The sequence below is a fragment of the Canis aureus genome, chromosome 20, assembly GCF_053574225.1.
Source record: "Canis aureus isolate CA01 chromosome 20, VMU_Caureus_v.1.0, whole genome shotgun sequence".
NCBI classification, from domain to species: domain Eukaryota; kingdom Metazoa; phylum Chordata; class Mammalia; order Carnivora; family Canidae; genus Canis; species Canis aureus.
The window spans coordinates 10419578-10446866 of record NC_135630.1 but is presented as its reverse complement, the minus strand read 5'-3'; the positions used below and the strand labels follow the sequence as shown (position 1 = coordinate 10446866).

Sequence of the window (27289 nt, the reverse complement as noted above, 5' to 3'; positions counted from 1 at the left end):
TTTCATGGGAAATAAATGGAAAATAGCATTTCTAAGATACGGTACTGAATAATGAACTCCAGTGGCCATGCCAAACCCCCCAGCAAATTGCACAGCTGGCGGGGGCGGGGGGTGTGCAAAAGGAGGGATAATGACAGTGGGGAGAAAATCACCACCTTCAGCCCCAACAGTTACTGAAACAGGACCTTGGCTGAAATCAGAGGAAGTAACAGGTCTGTCACTAGGTCACAAATCCCATTATGAAACAAACTGCCTGAATGTTACATCACCCAGGCCAGTCTTAACAAACATTATGGTTTGTTCTCAAGTCACAAAGTTTCAGGATCTTACCAGTCTAGCTCCCGGGTGTGCCCAGACTCGAGGATGAAAAGCACCTGTTCCCAGGTTAGTGACCTGTTCCCAGGTTAGTAACCTGTTCCCAGGTTAGTAAGTCACTCCCTCTCTCTGGCCTGCCTGCCTTTGGCTGATGGGAAAGTTTCAGTTCTGTTGAAGAATACCTTGAAGACGAGGCTACTTTTTACAGTTCATGACTTCCTGGACTCCCTTCAGTTTTCTAAAATGATAGCCCAAGGACATAGAGAATATAATAGGAAGTATCTTGCCCGAATGTCCACTGATATTAGTAGATCTCTAAGATCAATTTTCCTCCCGGCCACGTGTGATCCGAGACGGTTTCAAAGGAATTATTATTTTTTTTTCTAAGTTGATTCTAAGTCACTTAGTGTCTTCAGAAAACAGTTGTCAAAAAAACAAAACAAAACAAAACAAAACAAAAAAAAGAAAACAGTTGTCAAGGCATTAAATAATGGCAACTATGAAGGTCAGCAATAAAAAAAAATGAAGGTCAGCAATAGAAGGAAGTTTTGAGGTCATCATCCGTCTGTAGTTCCTTTGGCTTTTAGAAATGATTTAGTTTATTATGTAGAAGCACATAAATTGACATTACATCGTCAGTGGGTTAACCCTCATAATTCTCACATTTCTAGCATTACGTTTTTTGTATATAAACACTTAGTTATCTTACTGAGGTTCTCTTGAGGTTCACGATGAAATTGTTTTACATACAAAAGGGCAACCAAATATAAATGATGTAAGCCTGTATGCTTTATCTTGAAAATATACTGCAAAGGTAGCTTATAAAGTCGTCTGCCTCACCCCACCCCCCCTTTTTTTTTTCTAAAAGGTTTATTGCTCTGGTATCCTTTAATTTTTTTTAAAGATTTTATTTATTTATTCATGATAGTCACAGAGGAGAGAGAGAGAGAGAGAGGCAGAGACACAGGCAGAGGGAGAAGCAGGCTCCATGCACCGGGAGCCCGACGTGGGATCCGATCCCGGGTCTCCAGGATCGCGCCCTGGGCCAAAGGCAGGCGCTAAACCGCTGCGCCACCCAGGGATCCCTCTGGTATCCTTTCTATAGCATTTCCATTAGGCAACTTCCCTGGGAATAAGTACCACTTAACAGCATAGCGGAAGTAGTATCTACTCCTTGGTTCCACAAAAACTTAGACCTAGACCCCACCACCCAATTTTTAGAACCCCTAATTAGAATGTACACAGTACTTTAAAGCCTCGAGACCGTTGCTATTGAGAGTGTGGTCTATGCATCAGTAGCAGAGGCTCCATGAGGAAACTTAGAAATCCAGAATCTAAAAAAAAAAAAAAAAAAAAAAAAAAAAAAAAAAAAAAAATCCAGAATCTTTGGCCCCCCTCCAAACTATTGAATCACTTCCATTTTAACAAGATTTCCCAGATAAATTTTATTTAATAAAGTCTGAGAAGCACTTCTTCAGGCATTTTATATTGTATCCTGTTCCACCAGAGGAAGGCAGCTACACTTCTGCTCTCATCTCTTTAGAAGATGATTTTGGGAAAGACAAAATACGGGTCTCTACGTAGGGAGGCTCACTGACGGCACATCCTAATGCTTGGACTCCGTAGCTTCCTTCAGCCCAGATCACCACCCTGTGGCAACTATTTACCAGTATCCTCAATTCACCAGCCTCTAATAGTGTTGCCTTTGGAAAAATTGCTATCATTTTTTCCCCCTTCTTTAGGTCTTTTGGGCACTATTCCAGCTAAACCTTTTTGGTAGTAACTGTTAAGACTCAAAACTCTGATACAACCTGTGTTAACACCAACTAGTGATATATTTTTTTTTTTCTGTTTCCTGTCTTCTTTGGGTGTCCTCCCTTCTGGCTGGTGGGAACAAGCACTATTCTAGGCCCTTGGTGAGTTCCAGAAATTGATATCTCTAATCCATTCGCAGGGTTCTTGTAGCATTCAGACAGTGTGCACATGCTTGGGCTTCTCAATATTCAGCCGAATACATCAGGAGGCACCCACGCTGGATCTCATAGTTCTCTTTCTGGACAGCGTGCTTTCTTCTGTACTGTGCCTTGTGAACAGTCATGGCCTTGGTCCTCCTCTGTGTCCCCTCAGCACAGAGAGACTGCCGGGCTTCCCTGGGCTTTCCCTCGCTGCCCTGTTGCTAAAAATCCTCTCAGGACAGTAAATTGGTGTCTACCCTCTCCACTCCCTTCTCCACCCTCATCTGCTACTTCTCTCTCAAGGGTCATGGTTTTTTGCTGCTTGATATCCAGTCTCTTGCAAATAACTGTGAATTGGTTTGATTTTTCCTATTTAAAGCAAGAGTAAATCCATGTTATTTCATCTTGGCCTAAAATAGAACTCCCAGTTTTGTCTTGATTTGAAGGCAGCAAGCAATATTAAAATTGCGTTTGTGTAGGTAAAGCATTTACACCAACTCTGTAAAATTTTAGCTTTTATTATCAGTGAAATCGAGAGCCATTGTAGAATTTGGAGCATAAGAAGGACATGAGAACATACATGGTTTAAAAGGAGGAAATTAAGGAATTGGTCCATTTCTCTGTGCATAGACTGTGCTCAGTACATGTTTTTTTTGTTTGTTTTTGTTTTTTGTTTTGTTTTGTTGTTGTTGTTTATGACAATGATCATGTAATACAGTTAATGACTTGCCTTAACACCTGGCTACAGACTTCCATCTATTAATACAAGCTTGTTAAGCATCTATTTGAGTTACTATTTATTTGACAATTATAATATGGCAGACCTTATGCTAGATACTTGATTCTTGGCTATTCCAACTCATTCTTACAAAAATTAGGTAACTATAGTATCCTCAGTTTGCAAATGAGAAAAGGAGACTTAGAAGGTTTAAGCATCTCCCCTACTTCACACACTTGATAATAAATTTCAAAATCAAGTCTGTCTAGCTCCAGTATCTGTGCTCTGAGACGCTACGAATACTGTCTACATTTAAAGATTTATTTATTATTTATTTTTATTTATGATAGACACAGAGAGAGAGAGAGAGAGAGAGAGAGAGAAAGAGGCAGAGACACAGGAGGAGGGAGAAGCAGGCCCCATGCAGGGAGCCCGACGTGGGACTCAATCCCGGGTCTCCAGGATCACGCCCTGGGCCAAAGGCAGGTGCCAAACTGCTGAGCCACCCAGGGATCCCCATACTGTCTACATTTAACGTACTGTATAACAAGAACCTTCGAAAAATGGAAATCTCTACCTTGTTCTAACTGAAATCTGGCTCTCCCCTGAAATCAGTGATCTCCCCCAAATCAGTAGATCTGGAGGTGGGACAGGCATTCTTCTTGCTTCTCATTGCTACTTTCAGAATGTTGTCCTTCCTTCTCCATGACACCCTCAGGGTTTGAAGTTCACTTGTACTTACAGGCCATATCACCTGCCACCTCTCTTTTTTGTTATCTCTATAAGTTTTAGATTACTCTTCCTCATTCCTAGAAGATGTTAGCAATTGACTCTGATGAAATTCAGGGCATAGTGCCCCAAAAATATGACACCTTTGGATATTGACTATTGTAAGCAGAAGGAATTTGAGGAATGGTAGATTTTTCAAGCAGGTCATAAGACCCTCACTCGAGAGGTGTTCCACCTATAATGGGAGGAAAAGAGCATCCTTATCTCTGAAGAAGGAGGAATGCCAAGAAAAATCTGAAATAATAGGCCTTGCTAATTTCCCAAAGTTTACTATACTTAGTTTATACCCTCAATCCTATCAGATTTTGCACTCTTCATCAAAGTTAGCAGAAAAGTGCTCTGGTTTAAATATTTCTTTGGGTCGGGACACCTGGGTGGCTCAGTTACTTAAGCATCAGATTCTTGATCTCTGCTCAGGTCTTGATCTCAGGATCATGAGTTCAAGTGCCCCATGCCCAGTGCAAAACTCACCTAAATACTTCTTTGAGTCTTAATTTCCTTACGAGGGCTTCTGTGTCAAACTTAACTCTGTCTATTTTTCTCTTGCTATCTTTTACTTCAGTGACGTAGCTAAGAACCTCAGACAGATAAGGAAAGCGATTTTTCCTCTTCTACAGCTCAATGTAATTCACTCCCGGCATAATTGTTGGTGATTTCAGTATCCATGAAGATAATACCAGTATTCTTTTAGTTAATTTTATCCTCTTTCATGTCATCCTTCTCAAAACTTTACACTGGCCTTTATTTATTTTTTATTTTATTTTTAATTTTATATTATTTTATTTTATTTATTTATTCATTTATTTATTTATTTTACACTGGCCTTTATTTTACTAAAAAAATGGCTAATGTTTTTACAACAATGTATAAATAAGGTGATCATATAATTTATCATCTAAACTGAAACACTTTTTTTTTTTTTTTTTAAACTGGAACACTTTGAAAGTAAATGAAAACAATGGACAATCATGCTGAGAAAATAGGCAAAACTGTCTCTTCAGGAGGGAAAAAAAAGATAGCTTAAATGAGGTCTTTACCAATAAGGCCGTGCATGAGCTGGCTTCTATCACATCGTATGACATCTTCTAACACACCTCTTTACATAGTCTGCTCAGCCATACTGGATTATTTGTTCTTCCTCAAATACCCTAACAATTAGGAATTCTATACTGGCTAGTCCTCGGTCTGGACTGCTCTTTCTCCAGATCCTCCTTTACATCATCTGAATCTCTTGCCAGGGAGGCCTTCCCTAGCAACTCAATACAAATAACCAAACCTACTTCTGAACTTAGAACTAACCATATTCCTTATCCTACTTTTTTTTTTTATTTGCAATCTTTTCATCTCAGAAAAAGAAACTGCTATTGAGTTAAAAGCAAAAACCAACTACAGACACCATTGTCCTCTAGAAAGCTGATATACTTTTACCTTTAGAAAGGCTGGTTCTTTGGTTCTTTAATTTAGGGAAAACCCCTGATTGATCTCAGTGGAAATTTTCAGTTGACAATTTGCATCTTCTTGAGTGATGTGGAAAACAAAGGGAAAAGAAAAAAAATTTAAAAAAATCTAAAAATTTTTTAAAAAATTAAATTTTCTTCCAACTCAATGACATGTCCTTGAGATAGGCAAAGTGAACCTCCTCTAGGAGTTCAACTGCCTCGATGTTGATACTCTGCTAAGAGCAAAAGGCAATCTTAGCTTAGCATTATCCTGACCTCCAGGATCCTGTAAGTCTCCTTTAATATATTAAAATTCCTTTGAAAACTTCCTTCATCTCTACCTGCACCCCATCTCCAAGATGTTAGCAATCATCTTCCCAGCATATGGCCCACTGATATATATTTGAAAGGTCTCATGACTACTAGACAGTAATAAATGACCTTTCCCTAATAACAGCTAGCCCCTCGAAGTTCTGGAAACCTTGCTTCCAAATTCCTTAGGGACTTACCCTATCCCTAAGCCCCTCCCTACTTGAAAGGAGGTAATCAGCCACTCCTTAAAATCCCAGGGCAGCTCTTTCTGCCTGTGGGTCCCATCACAGTGCTTTAATAAAACCACCTTTTTGCACCAAAGGTGCCTCAAGAATTCTTTCTTGACAGTTCTCTCCAAACCTCGACATTTTCACATCATTGGGCATAGTCAGGTCCAAGGATGAGATAAAGAGAATGCTGAATTTCTTTATACAATAAAGAATACTGACTTTCTACAAGCCATCAAAGTAGAAAGCTGAATGAGAATATTCAATAGTAGAACTTTTAGAAGTATCTTCTCTATAGACAGAAGAGTGACTAGGGTCTTTGGGCAGTAGTGTCTAATATTAAAGGTTAAATTTTTCCTTTTGTTGTGCTTCAGTTATGTAGCTACGTTTGGGCATTAGCCCCCAGAGGGTGGTATATTCCTTCTGAAAAACACAGTGTTACAAGAACAAGTGAAAAAAGGCAGAGTTCCATATTGGTAATAAAATAGGAAAGGAGAGAAGTGACTTATTTGTGACTTTGAGATGGGTCAGAAAAGACTAGTGAGATCCAAACTCATTTATTCCATGTGGGTTATCCCTGCTTTTGATTCTATTTGAGCTACTTTATGACTCTATTAAAAAAAAAACTGATAATAATGCAAATGATTCTTGTCTATAGAAATATAAATTTGTTGCATCCAGTAGAAAGCAGCTGATTATTGACTGGCTAGATCATTTTTGAATCTATTTATTAGGGTGCAAATTATTTCCTTTTGATTCAGTAATAACATCTCACTAGTTCCCTCCCCAAGTTAAACAAAATATTTGGCAGGTTGTCATTTTATATTTCTAAGTCCAATTTTAATCCCAAAAAATTTTTCTTTACCAAAGCCAAGACTATCAGAAACCAGGCTACTTTGGGAAACATTGGAGTTCATCTGGATTAAGAAGAAAATGTGAAAAATAATTCCCTTCCCCTCCGAAACCTATCAGAGGAAGTTTGCCTGTGAAAAGATAAAAGGAAGACGTAGGGGTTGTAAGGGTTTAGTGAGTGAAGACTTATAATATGCACAGCAGTCCATACTGCATGCTAGATGTCAAAAAGTCTTAATCCCACTTAATCCCCCTTCAGCCCACTGCAGTTCTTATCCTGTCACTGTTTTTCACTTATCAAATATTCCTAAATGTTCTATTATTTGTTTGTTTTAGTGTTTTTTTACTGTGCAGTCTTAAAACTTTAGCTGTTCCACAATGACCTCAGTCAAGATTGGCAAGCTTTTTCCATAAAGGGACAGATAGTATTTTATGTTTTGCAAGCCATATGGGCTCTGTCACAACTATTCAACTCTACTGTTATAACACAAAACACAAACACTACATAAACAAGTGAGTTCCAATAAAATTCCAAATAAGTTCCAAAATTGTATGCACAAAAGCAGAATTGGGTTGGGGGCCATAGTTTGCCAACCACTGAGATAGATTATGATTGAATTTATTACAAAGAGCTTATTATAAAAGAGCTTATTACAAAACTATTAAAATAATGATTATTTAGAACTCTCAGAATTATAAACTAATAGAATGTAGAATTTTACTTGTTTCATCATCCTAACTGGAAAAAATATATATACATGGGTAGAGATGATTGTGAAGAAGGCTTACTAGTGGCTAACAAATATTTTAAGCATGCTCTAACACTGCCAGGAGCATGGCAAAGCAAGTATGAATGAGAGATAGCTAAAAATTGCTTAACACGGGATCCCTGGGTGGCGCAGCGGTTTAGCGCCTGCCTTTGGCCCAGGGCGCGATCCTGGAGACCCAGGATCGAATCCCACGTCGGGCTCCCGGTGCGTGGAGCCTGCTTCTCCCTCTGCCTGTGTCTCTGCCTCTCTCTCTCTCTGTGTGACTATCATAAATAAATAAAATCTTAAAAAAAATATATATTTAAAAAAAATATATATTTAAAAAAATAAAATAAAAAAAAATAAAAATTGCTTAACACAACAAGGTCAAAGCTACAGTCGAAGTAAATGTTCTAGAGAAGGATGTACCAAAAATAATCAACTCTGAGACTCTAAAATTGAGATGAGATTTCAGTCCACTTCTTTCTAATCATAGAATTAAAAGTCAAGAATTTGAATCAAGGGATAGTGCTGTTGTATTACATCGGAAGAACAAAGACAGTAGCTCTTCCAGAAAGGGCAGATTCCGTCTCTGCCCTCAAAGTCTCAAAAGTTCAGTTTGAAGATAAGGCATGGTTAGCAAAATCCCTGGGAGTTGTGTCTGGTAGGATAATAGAAATATAAACCCCTAGTCTGCTCCCAAACAACAAAGCAGGAGCATTTAGCAGCTAAGGACAATAAAAGTCCTGGTCCTCTGCAATAAAGAGAGTAGTTGCTGGTTCATGAAGTCATGTGGTCTTACCAGGAGTTGCAAAGGCAATCTTTAAGTCAACAACAACAAAACAGAAAGAATTGTTCTTCATGTGACAGTCCCCTGAGAAGTCAAAGGTTGCTCCATCCAAAATTTGGTTTATGTTGAGACTGATGATGCCACACACATACACACAAGGTATGAAAAATTGTTTTACATAATTGAAGACTCTAGGGAGTGTAGGGTAGCCTCTCAAGCAGGTCTACGATGGCCTGAGAAAGCAAAAAAAAAAAAAAAAAAAAAAAAAAGCAAAAAAAAAAAAAAAAGGGAGACTGGCCTGGATTTTTATTGTGGTTATGGGACAGGACCAGAATGGGGGTTCATATGCAAGAAGAGGTTGGCCTGGTTTGAATCCACAGCTTGTGCCAAAGAAGGGCAAACCCAGGCCTTCTTACCAATGATCAAATGTGGGAGACAGGGTGTGGGAGGTAGGGTGGGGGGTGGTAAGGCTTAAAGCTGTCAACCATCAGACATAAAAAATGGAGTCAAACTCCTCATTGCAAATGTGAATACACCCCCTACCATTATCGCTTAAATGATCGCTATCTCAATTGAAAATACATATAAGGAAAACTAGAAAAAAATGTACCCTAATCCTATTCCACAAAGACATTCATAGTTAACAACTTAGCCTATCATTCTGCATCCATAGTTTTCAAACTTGGTGGCATAGTGAAATCAGCTTAGAAGCATTCAAATATTGATACTTTTATCTCACCTCCAGAGAGTCTGATTGAATTGTCTGGATTATAGTATTGATAATAGGATTTTTATAATCTCTCCAGGTGATTCTAACATGCCACCAAGGTTAAGAATCATTGTGGCAGAAGGGGTGTGTGTGTGTGTGTGTGTGTGTGTGTGTGTGTATAATAAACATGGAATCAAACTACTCGTACAATTTATGAGCATTTTTCATTTAATATACAACCAAACATATTTCCATTCTCGTAAGAGCAGATCTACAGGGTCATCATAAAGCATACCTATTACTTTACCACAGATATACTGCAACTTCTATCCTGAAAGGCAACCGTTGTGTGATACTTACCTTATATCCAATTCATTGTGCTTATAAAAATACTTATAAACATCTCATATATACTTGCTTGCTCATTTTTATGATTCCTGATGAAAATTTTCTTGAAATATCATTTTTGGCTTAAAGAGTATACATAGGTTTAAGGCTGTTGATCCATAACCCCTCCAGCAGGAAATGAGGTTATTTCTCTATGACTCCACTATTCTGGTTATTATCTTTCTTAAATCTTTGCCTGAAGGGAGAAATAAAAATATAACATATCTAAACTAATCAACCTTTTGCTTTATGTCCTTCATACGATGCTTTACAAAGTGATATTTTTGCCACTGGTTTATGTAAATAATCAGCCATGTTTTTGCAGTTTTGTCTTATGTTTCATATTGAATATAACCCACTTGAAATGTATTTTGGGACAGATATATACATCTATACACAACATCACTAACATGATTTACTCTGTACTTTCCCAAATCAGTTATCCAATCATCCTCGATTTGCTAACCTCAGAAAATTCATCTCTAAAGTGAGGACCTTATACCTCTCTCACATAGTTTCAGAATGGACGAAATGAGTTATTATATATTAGACACTTAGAATATTACAAGACATAATAAATACCAAGCGTGTGATCGCTGTAATTTTCATGATCACATTTACCATATAACTTGGGTCGATTTCTCGACTCTGAGTTCTGTGGCTTTGGATAATGTGTGCACCTTGCCCCAGTATTCCATTGTTTCAGTGGATGTAGCTTTGACATGTGTATTTTTAACAACTATTTTGTCAAATTATTTTGGCGAGTCTCACATATTCTAATGGAAGAACTTTAAAAAATCTCATTGTCAAATTGAAAGGCAAAAATTTATTCTGGTTTTTATTATGCTTGCGTGAAACATAGGAGTCAATTAGAGCAAGATTTACATTGTTTACAATTGTTTATTCTTTCTATCTAGTAGAATGGAATGCCTCTAACTATTGTCAAGTATCCTTTTATGTCTTTCGGTAAATTCATGTAGTTTTCTTCAGAGGGGTTTTGCATATTCTTATTAAGTTTATTACTAGGAATTTTACATTTTTATTGGATTGTCAAAGGTTATTCTGTTATATTTTCTAACTGGTTATACTTAGAATATAAGTAGCCGCTTTTCTATGTTTATTTGTAAGTGACTTCTTCACTGAACTCCCTGGATAGTTGTATTTCAAGGACATTATAATTCAAGACTTCTCTTTGTATCAAGGATGCCTTCTGTAGAGGCTAAATCTTCATTCCAAATGGAATGGGGTTGAGAGGACTGGGTCAGAAGATAAAAATATCTCCTCTGTTTCACCTTTAGGCTTAAAAAGCATGCTATTCCTTTTATTTTTGGAGTATGTACTCTTCCTTTCACAGAGCCAAGGATTAGCAGTGACTAATCGTCACTGCTAATTTTAGATTTTAGGTAAGAATGACAAAAAAAATATTAAATATAGCCTTAAGTCACAACTACAAATATCCTTTTACCCTAGTGGTTATGATAAGTGTATCCCTAAACTTTATTTTTTCTAGTATATTTTTTTGAGTAAGGGAGCTATCTGTAGTCCAATGACCCTCCTGCCCAAGTTATTTTTGGGATCTATCATATCAAATTATCTTTTATAATAGTACTGTTATTTGCTTTTTCACTGTGTTGACATTTGCAATAATAGTAAAAACAAAACAAAACAAACAAACAAAAAAAAACAAATCCATATTAAAGTTGCACCTTAGCATGAATCAAGGTGAGCGGCTCAGAAATATGTGCCATAGAGAGCCTCCGAATCTTGCACTTTGAGTCTTTCTAACCATTGAGGACCTTCATAAGAACATACTACCTAAAACAGTATTTCTTGAGATACTAGTTGAACAGCAAGACATTGAGAAGGTTAGATTGACTTTTAACCATAGACCCCCAACCAATTCCTATAAGTTTTGTGGTTTACTGGCTGGGAAAATCTAAAGTAAAGGGCACAAAGACAGGATCCTCAAAGATGTTTTTTCGCATTTCTCAGTCTTCTCCAATTCAGTAATTCGGTTGCTCAAACTTCTTTCTCTCTCTCTCCACATCTAATATTCGAGCAAGACCTTTAATTTTGACTACAGACTATTTCAAGCATGTCCACATCTCTAGAGCTCTGCTGCCACTACAGTAGTAGAATGCATCACTATATTTCTGGACAGTGGTAATGCTCCCTTTATTCATCTTGGACTCTTTCCTATATCCTTCCAACTTGTTTTCCTCAGAGAAATCAGAAAAAAAAAAAATTTTTTTTTTTAATGCACATCTAACCTACTCACTCTCCTGCTTATGATTTCTCAAAAGATTCCCATTGAAATGCACTAGAATAAAATCTAACTTTTTGATCTTCGTAGACAAGGGTTTATCAATTTAATTTTTTCTCCAAAGAATAATCCATGACTTAAGTAATTTTCCCTATTAGTCTTCTGTTCTTGATTTTACTGATTTTTGCTCTTATTTTCATTATTTCTTTCTTTATGCCTTGGATCTAATTTGCATTACTTTTTCTACTTTCTTAAAATTGAAGCTTAGATCATTGATACTTCTCTTCATTTATAGTAAAAGGCTTTAATTCATAGATTGTTCTCTAAGCACTGCTTCAGCCATATCTCATAAATTCTTATATATTTCATTTTCATTCATTAAAAATAGTTCTTAATTTTGAGACTTTGATTTGACCCACAGGATATTTTAAAGTATGTTGTTTGATTTCCATGTATTTGGGAATTTTCAAGATTAGCTCTTCTAATCACTATAATGATATTTCCATACTTGTTCATCTGATCACTGAAAAAAGAGTACTGAAATCTCCAAATAAATTATGAATTTGCCTATTTCTCTTCTCAGTGTTTTTGTTTCATTTTACGTTGTATATTTTGAGGCTATCTTCTTATGTGTGTAAACTTTTAGAACTGTTATGTCTCCTTGATGAATTGACCCCTTCATCAGAATGTAATGTCCCTCTTTATTCTGTAATATTCCTTTTGGTGAGCTTTATTTTTTCCAATATGAATATAATCACTCTAGATTTCTTTTATATTGCATCAGATTTTTTAAGAAACTTTTTCAATTCGATTTAAAGTAGGTTGCTTGGAGATAGTATCCAGTTAGGTCTCTTTTATTTGGTATTCAGAGTATTTATATTTAATGTTATTATTAATAGGACTGCATTAAAATGTCTATTTTCCTAGATGTTCTCTATTTGTTTTGTCTTTTGTCCCATACCCCTTTCTGCCTTCTTTTGGATTTATGAGTTTTTATGATTTTATTTTTTCCATTGTTATTATTTATACATTTCATGAAAAAATACCTTTTTCTTTAGAATGTACAATTTTTAAAAATTAAGGTAGAGTGCAATGTTAGCTGGTAAGCTGTTATATAGCCATAGAAAACTGATACTTTACATATATTGTAAGGACCTTACACAGTATACTCTCAATTTCTCCCTCCCATCTTTTGTAATATTGTTGCCATATATTTTACTTTCATAAATGCTATCAATTCACAATAAATTGCTATTCCTTTTGTTTTAGGTAGTTCTACAGCAGTTTAAATTTTTAAAAGTTTTACATTTATGTTAATTCATGCCACCCCCAGTGCCCTTCATTTCTTTCACTTATTCCATTATTCCTCCAGCAGTGTGTATCAGGCCTCAAAATATGTGTTTTCTATTACTCTTCAACAGGCTACCACAGTGACTTAAAACAACACCCATCTTGGGGACTAAAGAGAGGTATTAGATGCATCATGTCGTAAATAAACCAAATGCCACTAAATTGTGTATCTCAAATGGTTAATTTTATATTACATGAATTTTATCTTAAAAAATAAATAAAATAAATAAAAAAAAATATTTGTTGGAGCCAAGGGTTTTTATTCCCTTAAGGAGCTATGTAGATCCTATTTAATTGAAAATGTTAAAAATGGAGTACAAAACACAACACACCTATTTGTGATATCATAGTTTCTTTAGTCAGGAGTCCAGATACAGGGTCTGCCTTAGGGTCACAAGGCTGAAATCAAGTTCTGGCCAGGACTGCAATTTCGTCTGAGGTTTTGGTTCCCCTTTCATGCTCATTCAAGTGTTGGCAAAAATAGAATTTCTTACGATTGCAGAACTAAGTTTCTTATTTTCTTGTTAACTTGTTAACAGTCATTCTCAGCAACTGGAAGCACCTGTCATTCTCTGCAAACTCGAGTGGCTTGCTCCTTCAAAGCCAACATGAAAATCTCTCTGACTTCAGGATGTTGAGAGACATCTTAGCATTTTGCCTACCTTACATTTATGCACGGTGCACCAAAGGCTTCACATTCATCTAGTGCTTGTTTCTTGTGTTTGGGATGGGATGAGTTTGGCAGAAGATTTTGTTTTTTTACTCAACATCTGTTTCATCTATAGCTTACAGCTTTCCTTTCAACTATACTTCACAGAAGGTCTTTCTCCATGCTTTTGAATTCCCTCCAGCAGTGGGCTGCTATTACTTACAACACAGATTATTAAACTGGTGGAAGGGAGGGGAGTTGTTCTCAGTTGTTCTGGTTTAGACTTCATTGTAGGTAAACACCATGTCCCTGACTTTGGGTTTCAACGCATTTTCGGTGCTCTTGCCCATGTCCATCTGTTATAAGAGAATGCTGATTATTTTGGCCCAAGATGTATTCCTGCCCCTTCCCCAAGGGTAGAGGGGATTATTTTCTATTCTTTTTCTCCAGCTGGAATGGGTCATCTTCCTATTTTAAAGCTTTTGTTTCATAGGGGAGATAGAAGTTAAATGTCTATTTCTTTTCCAGGCATGAACCAGAAAGGAGTTTTACTTGGGTCCTTTGCCCCCACTTTTTGTCAGGAGCTAATACAGAGATCCTTGGGGAAAAACCTGTATATTTGGGACTCCTGGGTGGTTCAGCAGTTGAGCATCTGGCTTCGGCTCAGGGCATAACCCTGGGATCCTGGGATCGAGTCCCATATCGGGCTCCCTTCAGGGAGTCTGCTTTCTCCCTCTGCCTGTGTGTCTCTGCCTCTCTTTCTGTGTCTCTCATGAATAAATAAATAAAATCTTAAAAAAAAAATAAAGAACCTGTATGTTTGTGCAAATTCCTCTTGTGTGTATGTGTCTTCTGGTACTTCACACATGTACCCATGCTCAATACTTAGCAACTTATCAAAAACTTTAGCTGTGTTCTTATTGGCTTGAAAGGTGTCCTGTGATTACTCTAGATAAACAAGTGCTAATAACCTGTATCTCCATGGAGGTGTCTGTCTTTCCTTAGCTATTGGCTCACTTGGTTCCCTGAAACCACAGCTCTCAGACAGGTTCAAGAAGTTTGCAATCTTATTTATAGATTATTTGATGCTATATCTCTGTCAGATTGGAAGTAATCCTATTCAGCTTTTTACATTCTAGGAAAACTCTATTAACTTTTGTGAGTTTTGTGCATCTTCCTTAAAAATAATTCCCATGAAGAGACTGGGTATCCTTGTTTTATTCACCAAGCTTAACCCTTATTTTGTGAATACCATGTATTTTTTTTTCATAAAGCAATGAATACATGAACAAATGAGTAAGTAATTGAATGGCTTACATAGAGGAGATTTAGCAGGAAGTTAGCAGAAAAGTATAGCAAATAAGGAAACTTGTAACAACTTAGTAGAGTAGTCATGTCCGATATCAAGCTATGCAATTTCCAAGAATTCTGTGTAAGAACAATGCAACAGAGGAATGCTGTTTCCTAGAAGATGGAGCTTGTAGGATCAGGAGAGAGCAGTTAGTCACTTGCTTATCAAACTGGCTGGCACAGAGAATAAATCTCTTTTATGGAGGCCCAGTACCTTGTGAAAAAAAAAAAAAAAGAAAATTGGGACCCTTGATACCATGAAGGAAAGTGGTGGAATGACTGGCTATTTATATATTGTTGAATATATGTAGATTCAACACTTGAGAGGACACAGTGTATGATTGTTATGGACCTTTTTTCAGAGCCAAGACACTCAGCCTGTAGCTGTCAGCATTGTTAGTTGCTGACATCTCATAACTATGTTCCTCTGCCTAAAGAATCTACCTTACTCAAGGTTTTTCTTCCTACCTGCCATCTCCCACCAATAGTCATACCAAAGAAGGAATACAAATGCCAGACCCTAATACAGTCCAGCTTCAGAGCTCTCTGTGTGGTTGTTGGAGGTCCCAGTTGCAACTGCATCATAGCTTAACTTCTGATCTCACTTCCCTCACTTCCACAAACGTTCCTTAGCATATTCCCCAACTTCTCAGACACAAAGCCTTAAGGCAGTTCCCTGGGAAAACAAATATGCAGCAAGAAGAAACACTCATTTTCAAATCTCACTAATTTGTAAATTTAGGGTTGTTGATACATTGATTATCTACTTCTCTGTCCATTGGTTCCAGAAACCGTGCTATGATAGGCTGAATCATGATCCCCCAACCTGATTCCCCAAAACCTGTGAATTTGTTATGTAGTCAGGATATAGTTAAATTAAGGATGGGGAGATCATGGATTATCTGTGTGAGCCCCCAAATAATCACAAGGATCCTTTAAAGAGGGAGGCAAGAAGATTAAAAATAGATAATGATGTGATAACAGAAGCAAAGGAAGAGAGGGGGAGATTTGATATGCTCCACTGGTGCTCTGAAGTTGGAGAAAGAGAACACAAGCCAAGGAATGGAGGCAGCCTCTGGAATCTCGAAAATAAAAGGAAACAGATTTTCCCCTTAGGGCCTCTGACTGCCCAGACATGTGAGATAAAAACTTGTGTTCTTTTAAAACGTTTTGTGGTAATTTCTTACAGAGTCAATAGGAAATTAATGGCACATGGTACTTTTTAGGAACAGAAGGGACAAGTCTAAGACTGCTCAGGAATGATCAAGAGAAGATGATTAATGTCATTTCCTTCTATTTTTTAATCAGTGTTTATAAGGTGATTATATTATATTCATTATATACAATAAAAATATAATTATTTAAAAAGCATGACCATTATTACCTACTCCATTTATAGTTTCTTAAATTTAGGGGGCAACTGAGTTCTTTTTAGCACAGTGCACACATAGAAGTTTACCGGAACCAATGTGGAACCCAGTTACTTGGCCAGAACCATGCTATTTATACTATCACTTAATAGTTTGATCAATGTTTTCCCAGTGATGTCTGAATCCTTGGGTTCATATACCAATGAATGACATTTCAAAGTTCTTTCTCTGATCTTTACTTTTGGCTTTCTGTCCAACTTTGTTTTTTTTTTTTTTTCTTTCAATAAGTTTATTTTTTATTGGTGTTCAATTTGTCAACATACAGAATAACACCCAGTGGTCATCCCATCAAGTGCCCCCCTCAGTGCCCGCCACCCAGTCGCCCCCACCCCCGGCCCACCTCCCCTTCCACCAACCCTAGGTCGTTTCCCAGAGTTAGGAGTCTTTCATGTTCTGTCTCCCTTTCTGATATTTCCCACTTATTTTTTCTCCTTTCCCCTTTATTCCCTTTCACTATTTTTTATATTCCCCAAGTGAATGAGACCATATTATGTTTGTCCTTTTCCGATTGACTTACTTCACTCAGCATAATACCCTCCAGGTCCATCCACGTCAGAGCAAATGGCGGGTATTTGTCGTTTCTAATGGCTGAGTAATATTCCATTGTATACATAAACCACATCTTCTTTATCCACTCATCTTTCGATGGACACCGAGGCTCCTTCCACAGTTTGGCTATTGTGGCCATTGCTGCTAGAAACATCGGGGTGCAGGTGTCCCGGCGTTTCATTGCATCTGTATCTTTGGGGTAAATCTCCAACAGTGCAATTGCTGGGTCGTAGGGCAGGTCTATGTTTAACTCTTTGAGGAACCTCCACACAGTTTTCCAGAGTGGCTGCACCAGTTCACATTCCCACCAACAGTGCAAGAGGGTTCCCTTTTCTCCGCATCCTCTCCAACATTTATTGTTTCCTGTTTTGTTCATTTTCCCCAATCTCACTGGTGTGAGGTGGGATCTCATTGAGGTTTTGATTTATATTTCCCTGATGGCAAGTGATGCAGAGCATTTTCTCATGTGCTTGTTAGCCATGTCTATGTCTTCCTCTGTGAGATTTCTGTTCATGTCTTTTGCCCATTTCATGATTGGATTGTCTGTTTCTTTGCTGTTGAGTTTAATAAGTTCTTTATAGATCTTGGAAACTAGCCCTTTATCTGATATGTCATTTGCAAATATCTTCTCCCATTCTGTAGGTTGTCTTTGAGTTTTGTTGACTGTATCCTTTGCTGTGCAAAAGCTTCTTATCTTGATGAAGTCCCAATAGTTCATTTTTGCTTTTGTTTCCTTTGCCTTCCTGGATGTATCTTGCAAGAAGTTGCTGTGGCCAAGTTCAAAAAGGGTGTTGCCTGTGTTCTCCTCTAGAATTTTGATGGAATCTTGTCTCACATTTAGATTTTTTCATCCATTTTGAGTTTATCTTTGTGTATGGTGCAAGAGAGTGGTCTAGTTTCATTCTTCTGCATGTGGATGTCCAATTTTCCCAGCACCATTTATTGAAGAGACTGTCCTTTTTCCAGTGGATAGTCTTTCCTCCTTTGTCGAATATTAGTTGACTGTAAAGTTGAGGGTCCACTTCTGGGTTCTCTATTCTGTTCCATTGATCTATGTGTCTGTTTTTGTGCCAGTACCACACTGTCTTGATGACCACAGCTTTGTAGTACAACCTGAAATCTGGCATTGTGATGCCCCCAGCTATAGTTTTCTTTTTTAAAATTCCTCTGGCTATTCGGGGTCTTTTCTGATTCCACACAAATCTTAAAATAATTTGTTCCACTCTCTGAAGAAAGTCCATGGTATTTTGGTAGGGACTGCATTAAACATGTAAATATCCTGGGTAACATTGACATTTTCACAGTATTAATTCTTCCAATCCATGAGCATGGAATATTTTTCCATCTCTTTGTGTCTTCCTCAATTTCTTTCAGAAATCAAACGTTTAAGAAGAAACCATACCTATTCTCCTAAAGCTGTTTGGAAAGATAGAAAGAGATGGAGTATTTCCAAACTCGTTCTATGAGGCCAGCATCACCTTAATTCCAAAACCAGACAAAGACCCCACCAAAAAGGAGAATTATAGACCAATATCCCTGATGAACATGGTTGCAAAAATTCTCAACAAGATACTAGCCAATAGGATACAACAATACATTAAGAAGATTATTCACCATGACCAAGTAGGATTTATCCCCGGGATGCAAGGCTGGTTCAACACTCGTAAAACAATCAATGTGATTCATCATATCAGCAAGAGAAAAAAACAAGAACAAGAACCATATGATCCTTTCAATAGATGCAGAGAAAGTATTTGACAAAATACAGCATCCATTCCTGATCAAAACTCTTCAGAGTGTAGAGATAGAGGGAACATTCCTCAACATCTTAAAATCCATCTATGAAAAGCCCACAGCAAATATTATTCTCAATGGGGAAGCGCTGGGAGCCTTTCCCCTAAGATCAGGAACAAGACAGGGATGTCCACTCTCACCACTGCTATTCAACATAGTACTGGAAGTCCTAGCCTCAGCAATCAGACAACAAAAAGAAATAAAAGGCATTCAAATTGGCAAAGAAGAAGTCAAACTCTCCCTCTTCACAGATGACATGATACTGTACATAGAAAACCCAAAGACTCCACCCCAAGATTGCTAGAACTCATACAGCAATTTGGCAGTGTGGCAGGATACAAAATCAATGCCCAGAAGTCAGTGGCATTTCTATACACTAACAATGAGACTGAAGAAAGAGAAATTAAGGAGTCAATCCCATTTACAATTGCACCCAAAATCATAAGATACCTAGGAATAAACCTCACCAAAGAGGTAAAGGATCTATACCCTAAAAACTGTCCAACTTTGATTTCAGCTTTCCTATCTCTAGAATAAGGAGATAAAAGGATCTTAAATCAACCACATCATTTTCAACAGAAATTCTCACACCAAATTTTTTTAAAGATTTATTTATTTATTTATTCATGAGAGACACAGAGAGAGGGAGACAGAGACAGAGACAGACAGAGGCAGAGGGAGAAGTGGGCTGCATGTAGGGGGCCTGATGTGGGACTCGATCCTGGGACTCCAGGATCAGGCCCTGGGTCAAAGGCAGGCACTAAACCGCTGTGCCACCCAGGGATCCCCCCAAATTTCTAACCTTTCATACATGAGTTTTTCTCTCCAAAACATATACCTTTAATCTCTCTGAAACATAATCTTTTACCTGAAAAAAATATGCTGACAAATTAATTAGCAACAACAGATTTTCACTAGGAAGAAAGTTTGTAAAATGTGAATGTGTGGAACAGATGGTCACATTGAAAAAATGACTATCACCAAGTGTTTAGTATGGAAGATACACCAATAATTTCTCAAGGAAATGTGATTAACTCACGTGTAACATTATTTTCCATGCATTTGGACAACAAACTCAATCTATACTCCTATAATGATAGATTTCTTGGTAATTCACAAGTTTTCCACTGAAACATTGGCATCATCATGACCATTAATATGATATATTCTCCTCTTAAGATTTACCTTTCTAATCTCAAGGTCATCTTCTACTTAATTCTTTAATAAATCTCACCATACTCTGCCAATATCTTGGGGTTAAATTTTCTGGGGTTGACTTCCCCATGGTCTAGGTTTAGGTTCAACTCTTAATTATTTTAAGGGCCTATAATAATAGGCCTTTATACATGCATCAGTTTAAAAAGTACCTTCTCAGGGACGATATACTTGTTTGCCATCTGACGTACGAGTCTAATCTGTAGACAACAGGAAGAGATATAGAAAAGCAAAGGTATAAATTCTGTGAGCCAACTGAAATAATTATTAATGTTGAGATGTTTCCATCATCAGTTTGAGTTTGTTCATACAGAGATGAGGGCTCTGCTCTACTCTGATGTACTTGCCCATTAAAACAGCATGAAGCTGTCAGACTGGTATGTGGAGAGTGGAAGGTGTGAGTTTGTCCTTTTCTCTCGCCCACGTCCCCACCCCCTTTTTAGTTATAAGCCTCTGTGCAGTTTCCAGACTCCTGGGAGAGTGAAGCTTGGCAAGGTGACTTCGCTAGTGCCCTGCTTTGATGAACTGAGCTCACCAACCATAAACATTTAAAGTGTGGTGACAGTCAGGTTCATTTTATAAGGCCGTTGGTCCTGGGAACAGAAGAAAAATAATCTAAATTATTTGTAAAGCCCCTCTGAGGGACCTGAATGAGCATCCGGGTTTGTTAACTGAAATAGAAACAATTTCCTCTAGAATTGCTAGTGTTCCCTCCCCTTGACAGGTACTCAATGAAAGAAACTAAAGCGCCTTTGTGTAATTAAGTATTTGCCTGCAAGACCTACTCTGACTCATTCCTCATTTTAAATTGTTTCCATCTACTTCTTTTTCTCTTTAAGCTTCTATTGGGTGTTTTCACCACTTTTCTAACATATTTCTTTACCACTACTCTTTCTTCTTTAATTGTGACCATCTCTTAAGATCCCCTCAGTTCTCTGAGACTAATATACACCCATGACTTTTCTTTTTTCTTTCTCTTTTCTTTTCTTTTCTTTTCTTCTTTTTTCTTTCTTTTCTTTTTTTTTTTTTTTTTCTATTCCATGTTTTTTGCTTGGGAAAAAAAGCTTGAGAGCTAACGAGCATATTCAACTGGATATTCCCGAATTTAAGCAACTATAGGCTTTTTAAATGAATCCTGTATTTCTTTGGGGGTGAAAACTGTTAGTGGAAGTATTGTCCCCTTTACTAAGGGCACATTAAGATAAGTTTAACAACTCTAGGGCTCAGTCATTTAAAAATAAGGGTGTAAACACATTCCGAGGAAATGCTAGACCTTCACATTTATCTTACACTGCAGCCAGCTTTTATGGCCTATTTTAAGAACTTGGTACTAGCTCTCCTGTTTAATGAGCAGTTTAATTTAAAGCTTAAAATTATTAAGTATTCCAATGGAGTCATAAATAATGCAGTTTATAATATTCTTATCAAGAGCATAAAGATACATTTGTCTTCCATTAACAACATACTTTTAAAGTAGCCTGACCTCTTCAGATGTATAAGAGCATGCAATTAGTGCAATTTGTCACAGGTCTTTTACACGTTAATAAGATGTAATTAATTGTCTGTTTTGTCTAATTAACTTTTCAGACACTGGCAGCTCTTGTTCTTTTAATACAAAGCAAGTGTGCCCTATTTGCAATTCTAATACTTGACAGAGAATTCTGACAACAAACTCAAGTCTACAGACCTTAGAAAAAGGGCATTTGGCAATTAAGAAAGAATTCAACAGAGAAACAGTATATATATGTTAGGATATTGATGTTTTTAATGTAGAAAGTAGAAAAAAATACTACCCCAAACTGTAAAGGTGAAGAAATCTATATTAAAAAATAAATGAACAAGCATATATACATTTTAAGGATATATTAATCTATACAGTTATGTAATTTCATATTCCATTAGCCATTCTTATTCATGTTTGAATTCCAACTCTGTAAGATAGTTAGTAGCTAGAGATTTAAGGATTAACAAGATAAAATAGTGAAATTAACTGAGCCTTGGAGTGGATGCCTATACCATGTAAACATTTCTTCTAGTAAAGGGTAGACTAGGGTGTTTTTATGCCAAATTTGTTAAATATGAGCCCAAATTTGTTAGACATGTCAATATAGTCTACTCTTTATGTTCTTTGAACTGTAAAATCAATATGTTTCGATTACAAATATTTGAAAAATACAGATTTTATTGTATAGCACTAAATATTCAAAAATATTGTAGTGGATAACATAATTCATAATTCTAATAGGTACTATAACTTATTTAACACTGCAAAAAAAGGATCCATGGGCCTTTTTAAAAGTTCTGAATCTGTGTTTCTAGGTCAAAATATAAAGAGGATTGCAATGGACAGTTAAGTTTAAAAAGTGGTTCACCACTATAGTATGTATAGTTATTTTCAAATTACTAATGTGACTAATAATGCAACATTTTACATTCTGCTTTACTAAATATTTTCTAAGGACAGCCCTTAGGTGTGAGATCCCAGACCAAATGCCAAAGGCCAAATCTCAGTTTTTTAAATCCCGTAATAGAAAATATCCAGAAAGTTGGCACCCCTGTACATAATCCCAGTCTTACATAGACTGCATTGATTATTTTTTAAATTTATATTTGATTTTTAAGAGTCTTGATTTTTGCAATGATGTCTCTTCTATATTTAAACAGTTTTTTAAATTTACATTTGATTTTTAGGAGTCTTGATTTTTGCAATGATGCCCCTTCTATATTTAAACAGTTGAACACATGTATTATTTCCCTGTCATGTTAGTAACAAATATTTTTCTTCATTTCTTATTTTTATTGTAATCTAATGAAGCACTAGTTAAAACAAGTGCCATGAAATCAGACCATGTGGATTATAATTCTGGCTCTGCCCTTATTAGCCATGTTGCGCTGTGAAAATTCCTTTGTCACCATTTCATCCACAAAATGGAGACAATAATAGCACTTGTTTCACTGAGTTAACCTAAGCATTAGATATGTCAGTAAACGTAAAACTCTTAGAAAATCTCCAACTCCTTTTAAGTTGGTTGTTGCCCTTCAACAATTGCAATGTTAGACTGAATTTTCATTCTCTGTTCTTCATGGCTCACGCTCTTCCATTAGCACCAGTCCTAATTTTCTTTCGTGATAAACTCTCAGTTAATATTGGTATTAATATGTTGTTTCAGGATCCCTGGGTGGCGCAGCGGTTTGGCGCCTGCCTTTGGCCCAGGGCGTGATCCTGGAGACCCGGGATCGAATCCCACATCGGGCTCCCGGTGCATGGAGCCTGCTTCTCCCTCTGCCTATGTCTCTGCCTCTCTCTCTCTCTCTCTCTCTGTGACTATCATAAATAAATAAAAATTTTTAAAAAAATATGTTGTTTCAATATAGTTTTAAATATATATTTTAACTAATTTATCAGTATTTTATTTTGTGTTTTCATTGCTACTATGTTTTGGAAGATCTTGACTTTTCCACAATCAGTTACATAATATTTTTTTTTTCCTCAGTGTTTCATGGTCTCTCTTTCACATTTCACATTTAATTCACTGGAATTTATATTAGCATATGTTCAGATGAACAGTTCACCTGATTTTTTAACTCCTAAGTACCCTTTATTTCACCGCATAGTATCTTGAACAGCTAACAGTTCTATGTTGGCAGATGTATTTGCTTTTAATGCCTGCTCAGTTTGTATGTAGGTTCTTTTTCAGAGCTATCTGTTCTGCTACACTGAACTATCATTTCTGGTGCCAGCTTCACATTTTTAATTACTATAGTTTATAATATTGCTTAAGAGCTGACAATACAAGTGCCCTCTTATTCATTTTCATTTTCAATATTGTCTTAGCTATTTTCCATTCATCAAAATGGACCTTAGGACCATAGTTTTTATGCTTCCTTGAAAAAAATCACACTGGTTTCTATTACAGTATGATTAAAACCTATAAATTATGCAGGAAAATTATTCTCTTTACAATCGCTTTTGTATCCAGGAATATTGAAGATATCTCAATTCATTCAACTTTTTATGGCTTTTATGAGCAATTTTAGAGATGCATTCTTATAGTTCCATATATTCTGTGTAAAGTATACTATTCTGTATATAAATTACATATGCATTTAATAATTATACTATTGAATTTCTTACTCGTTTTCATCTACTTAATGTGGTAAAGACTGGGAAAAAAAGGGTTTATCTCTATGGTTTTGTTTCTCTAGGTTTGTCTTTGTACTCTGAATGTTTTACCATTTTAAGCTTTGATGTATCACATCAGAATATTATGCCCCTATTATGGATGCTGTTTTGGATAATGTAATTATTTTTTATATCCCCTTTTCTTAAATGCTTACAAAAAGAATAAATGTGTCTGCCCTAGTAAGCAAAACATTTAGCTCAATTTCTGAAGTTTTGGGAAATTTCTTTGTAGTTCTTTTTTTCCTGTTACCACAAACAGATTGTATTTTGTCCTAAATTTTATGGTTATTTTGGAGATAAAATATTTTAAATTCTGATAGTTTCCTTAGTTTATTAAATACATCGACTCTTCTCTGGAATGTAATTTGTAAACTCAGTTTTTGGCTTAATGAGTTTGTATTACATTGTATGGTTGTGTTGTTTCCTATAGTATGAATTTTACTGCTTCTGTTCCTTTGAGTTAGTTCCTATTTTGTCAGCAACTATTTTAGACTGGATTATCATTCTCTCATCTTCAGGGCTCATATCTACTCTTTCATGAGAATCAGTTCTGAACTCCCACTGCTTTCTTGGTGAGTCTTTCAAGTCTTTCAACTGTATGATGCAAGTCACTGATTTGCATTACCCAAAATTTCAAATCTGATCCTTGCCAGTAATTTCCAAGCAATTTTTTTTTTTTTGTCAGAGAATTATCTTAGCATTTTTGTCTTCATCCCCGTTTTCATTTCCCATGGTGGGTCTGAGCTCTTGTTTCTTAGACAGTACATCTTCTCTGATATTGTCAACCTAATTAAGGAGGCAAACTGAGGCAAGCTCAAATTACCAGAAATTTGAGTTTATTCGGGATAGCAGAGAGATTGCAGTTCAGTGAATGCATGCTGCAGCAAGCTATAGGCAAATCCATTGAGGGGGTAGGATGGGCTTTATTTATGGGCAGGAAGTGCCAAAGAGATTTTAGCCTGAACAATAAGTTCACTGGCTTAAGGATGGGGAGAAATTCTTGGTGGATGTTCATTGGTCAGGAGATAAGTATTGGTCTTCCATAAATCAGGCATTTAATGGAAATCATACTCCAGTTATTAAGTTCTGTTCTTCTGAAGGCACACGTGTGATAGTCTCCATATCCTTCCATTCTATTTTAGATTGAAATCCTTTCACAATTATTTGATAACACCAAGCATGTAACTCAAAATATTTTCATATTTTTATTCTAGAAAGTTATTTTTACAAACATACTTAGTCTCCGCTTTTCTATCTTGTGTGTATGTATGTGGGGAGGAGCCTATTTTTTTTTAATGTATTTCCAGCTTTGTCTCATTTAATGGGGGAAGTATTTATCTAAGCTTGTTGTTTTGCCAACAAGTAGGGTGGGTAGTGTGCTTTTGTTCCTTCTAATTGCTGACATGGAAGCTGGCAAAGTGCTGCCTCTCTTCTCCCAAAATAAACCTACTTCAATTTGAAATGCCTTGCATCTTTTTATTTAATGCTGGCCAGCCCCACTGAGATTAAAACTTATTTCAATATATTTAGAAATGTTGAAGGCTGAAAACATGGCACTGATGAAATAGCCAAAAATTCTATTGTTAGAAACCATGTCAGGACATATTGATTGTAATCATTATAATAAAACTTGTATTCTTGTAAAAAAAAAAAAAAACCCATATCATATTAAGAAGCATTACAATATAGCAACTTACATCTATAATCATAGAATATTAAAAATGCAAAGGAGCATTATTATTCAGATCATGCTCAGAATTTTCCCTAAAAAAACTGGAAACCCAAAGGGTGCCTGGGTGCCTGGGTGGCATAGTCGATAGTGTCTGACTCTTGGTTTCAGCCCAAGTCATGATCTCAGGGTGGGGAGACTGAGCCCTCCAGGAGCTCAAACTCAGCTTGGAGTTTGCTTGAGATTCTCTCTCCTCCTCCCTCTGTCACTCCCACTTGTGGTCTCCCATGCTCGCCCTCTCTCACTCTCTAAGATAAATAAATTTTAAAACAAACAAACAGCTGAAAACCCAAAGAGGAAAAGTAATAGCCATTAGGTGGCAGATACTGGAGTTTGAATCAAGATTTCAAATGTCAATGATTGTCTGGTGATATAGGTCACCAGTCCTTCATGTTCAGGAAAGAAGACAATAGGCCAGGAAAACACAAAATGTTCACTAATTTGAGAGGTAGGGATCATTGGACAAGATCAGACCAAGTGGTAAGTAAGAGAGAATACAGATTGAACACAGTATGAAGAGCACACACCATTTTTCTTGGCCCTCACAAACATTTTTCCAATACTATCTGAGTAGAATTAGGAGATGACGATGTTCCCAGACAGGGATAATACTTATCCCATGATCAGATAAGTATTAAAGACCTGAAACTTGAAAATGGAGATTTGTAATTTCACTGTTATCTAAGGCTTGGTATTCTAGGATAAGATAAAGGTGATAAAGCTTAAAAAAGGGGGGGGGGTCTTTTTGTTAGATCTGTGTCTCAAAACAATGGTTTTTGGAGAAATCTAAGCTCTGTTTCTTCATCAGTGAAATAACAAAAATGGAATATACTTCCTTTGCCACCCATTTGCTATGATTACGAATGAAATTCTGTATGTAATGAACATTTGAACTCCATTTTCTGGTTCATCTCCATAAAATATTCTTTTCACCTTTAAAAGCATAGCCAAAGATATCAAGCTTCAGGAATATATCTACTTGTTGCTACTGAATTGGCTATATAATAAGGAATTATATTTTTATATAATAAAGAATTATATTTTTATAAATAAACACAAAATGTAATATTTTGTTATTTTGCTGTTAGAGCCAACACTTTTAATTTGGTAATGGAAACACTACTTCCACCTGGTGGCAAATTATCTAAATTACAGAATCAGGTCCGGAAATGCTGATATTTTAAAAATTCAGTTATTATTTTTTTTAAAAAACTGCTTTTTGTGTGTATCATATGCTCTTTAAAATTAATCTTGAGGCAAAATGTAGTTCTTAAAACCAAGATGTCATTAAAAATGGTTCAGAAATAAAGAAAACTAATATTATCATTATTTAAAATAAAATGAAGTATTGTTTGCCTTTTATTTTTTTATGACAACCTAAATAAAAACTTTAAAAGTCCTCATCTTCATGCTATGAGTGTAGGTAAGCTATGTATTGCTACTACATAAGGCAAAATAACTTGATGTCTTGAATGTTTTAAAGTATAGTAACTAGAAGATTTAGTAGAAGAAATAATTATGAACTGATTGGTTTT

General features: G+C 36.4%; 1 long non-coding RNA gene across 1 annotated transcript in view; it reads left to right on the top strand.

Moving 5' to 3' along the window:
• Positions 1 to 290: 290 nt before the first annotated feature.
• The window catches only part of LOC144291890 (uncharacterized), a 183114-nt gene continuing 156115 nt past the window's right edge, over positions 291 to 27289 (top strand). The window contains exon 1 of the long non-coding RNA XR_013359448.1: positions 291 to 384. This is a non-coding gene — a long non-coding RNA (uncharacterized LOC144291890). The remainder of the gene's footprint in view (positions 385 to 27289) is intronic.